Here is a 2575-nt window from a genome sequence, read left to right as displayed (position 1 = left end):
CCTGACAAAACTGTTAAACTGTAATATTACAATGTACACTACATAAATTTAGATTATAAATGTGCTCATGTTTCTTACGTTCCTAAAAAAGTCCACTGGCATTAGTTGTAGGGAGCCCAGTGTTGCTGTCACCCACCCCTCCCACCACTATTTAAGAATCTAGGGCTTAAACAATCCAAAAATGAAGGCAGATTCCTGCTTCTAAAAACCAGCCAGAAAGTTCACTGCTTAATGCTGTTTCTCATGATCACACAGTGAGACTATATTAATTTGGAACTGCCTAGTCTCTTGGGCATTTTCATAATCTGCAATGAGCCCTTGATGATCTGGGTCAATACCTAAGCTCAAGGATTAGCTCAGGCATTGCTCAAATCCCAAATTTGGGATTACATTTGCGATTCTCTTAGTTAATCATCTGCAGACACAGTCTAGGTATGCTGAACTCTAAAGACCTAAGCCTCTCTCGACAGAACATTAGGGTAATGCATTAGCTTAATCACTAGTTTACAGTCTCCTTTCCTCGTGGGATTGTTGTTAAGGGTCTTGGTTAGGATATGGTAGTTACCTACAATGAGTTCCTACCTTTGGAATCCAATTCCTCTTTAGATTTGCATTCCAGAGTTTTCATAGAGTAATAGCATCTTTTGAATCAAAATAAATGTTGTTATACATTTTACCCTGCTAATTGGTACATTTTGTCACATTTTATGTGAATTTGATGTAAGAAATATTTACATAATTATTATTATTAAGTCTTCGAAGGGATATGAATTCCTCAAATCTTAAAATAATCAAGAATTGGATGATTTCAAAACTGGTAGACAATTGGATTATAGACTACATTTCTTCTATTAAATTATAGTATTTTCACAGGGGATACAAATAGAAATATTGCCATCTTTTATCAGAATTAGTGAGGAATATCCCCTTCCTTCCTCTTGAGAATGGGTTGGACTTTGTGACTCATTTCTAATAAACCTAATATGTCAGAAGTGACAGTGTGGGATTTCTGAGCCTAAATCCTAAAAAGCACTGTGGCTACTCCCTTGCTCTCTCTCTTAGATTGTTACTTCTGAGTGGATCCAAGTGCATTGAAGTTGGATTTGGGGAGGGTTCCCACCATTCCCAGAACTGTGTAGTAGTTCACTGTGCCAAAACTGTTTGTGTAAACAGTAATGGTTTATCCTGACTACCTGCTTTCCTTCTGGGAAGCTAGAATTTCAGTACATGCTAGGCCAAGGGTGCTTATGTGACCAATCCCTAATAAAATCCCTAGGCAATTAGTCTTTAATGAGCTTCCCTGATAACAATATTTCACACATCCTGTCACGTTCATGGCTGGAGGAATTAAGCATGTCTCATGTAAGTCACTGGGAGAGGACTTTTAGAAGTTTGAGCCTGTTTTCATGTGGAATTTGCCCCTTGTGCCTTTTCCCTTTACTGATTTTGCTTTGTATCTTTGAACCAAGCTGGCACATCATTTTTATTTATATACTGTCCTATGAAGACAAAGTTGGGATGAAGGAATAAGAAGCAACAGTCACCAAACAGAAACACTGGGAACCTCTGTGTGTGCACTTTTAGGTGCTAAATACCAAAACTGAGAGATACACCTTCAGGGTAAATGATAATCGATGAAAGAACGTTTGAGTCACAGTGCCTAAATCAAAGCTGTGATCTTGGCTAACTCTCCTCTTTTCTTTCCACAATGTCCTTAAGCAAGTGCTTCATCCAATAAAAATGCCTTCATAACTGTAAATTATGAACTAATAATTTTTACTGTTTAGTTATCTGTAAAAACAGTTAATAATAGTACCTACTCTCATAAGTTTATTCTGAATATTAACTACAAAATGAATACAAAGTGATTTGAAAATCACTGTTTCTGGAACATCTTGAGAGTTCAGTAAATGTGAATTATTAATTACCATAGAAAATAGGAAAGGAATACAAAAAATTCTTCAAGATAACAGGGAGACTAAAAGAATGGGGAAAAAATAAAACAACTGAGACATAAAAGATAACAAAAAAAAGACAAAAAATAAGCTAGTATGAGTCAGTAGGTCAGAAAAGGAATGAAAAAAAAGTAGTCATGAGAATTCCCTGGTGGTCCAGTGGTTAGGACTTGGTGCTCTCACTGCCATGGCCCTGGTTCAATCCCAGGTCAGGAAACCAAATCCCACAAGCTGCACGGCATGGCCAAAAGAAAGAAAAAAGTCATGTCAGATGGAACAGCAACTGCACAAAATAATACAAATGATAGAGAAATAAAGAATCAGCGTGAGGAAACCATCAAAGTACTGAGACAAAGAACAGATTTTTTTAAAAATAGACAATAATAAATGTGAAAGATAGGCAAATGGATTCTAACACATGCATAATTATGCTTCTGAAAAAGAAAACAGAAAAATAAAACAATAAAATGTATATTCAAAATGTAATAGATGAAAATTTTCCTGAAATAAAAACTTGAATTTGAAGAGTGAAAAGATACACATAGTAATCAAATATAAGACATATCTTAGTGAAATTGAACTGAACTTCAGGAATAAATAATCCTGTGACTAATCAAATG

The 2575-nt window shown here is 35.5% G+C and overlaps 1 non-coding gene across 1 annotated transcript; it reads left to right on the top strand.

The window, feature by feature from the left end:
• The first annotated feature begins 2100 nt into the window (after positions 1–2100).
• TRNAE-CUC (transfer RNA glutamic acid (anticodon CUC)) lies at positions 2101–2172 on the top strand. The gene has a single exon. It is a non-coding gene; the product is annotated as a tRNA-Glu (tRNA).
• Positions 2173–2575: the final 403 nt, after the last annotated feature.

This window comes from Lipotes vexillifer, unplaced genomic scaffold, assembly GCF_000442215.2.
Source record: "Lipotes vexillifer unplaced genomic scaffold, Lipotes_vexillifer_v1.1 scaffold487, whole genome shotgun sequence".
Lineage (NCBI taxonomy): Eukaryota > Metazoa > Chordata > Mammalia > Artiodactyla > Lipotidae > Lipotes > Lipotes vexillifer.
This window is presented reverse-complemented; position numbering and strand designations above follow the sequence as displayed.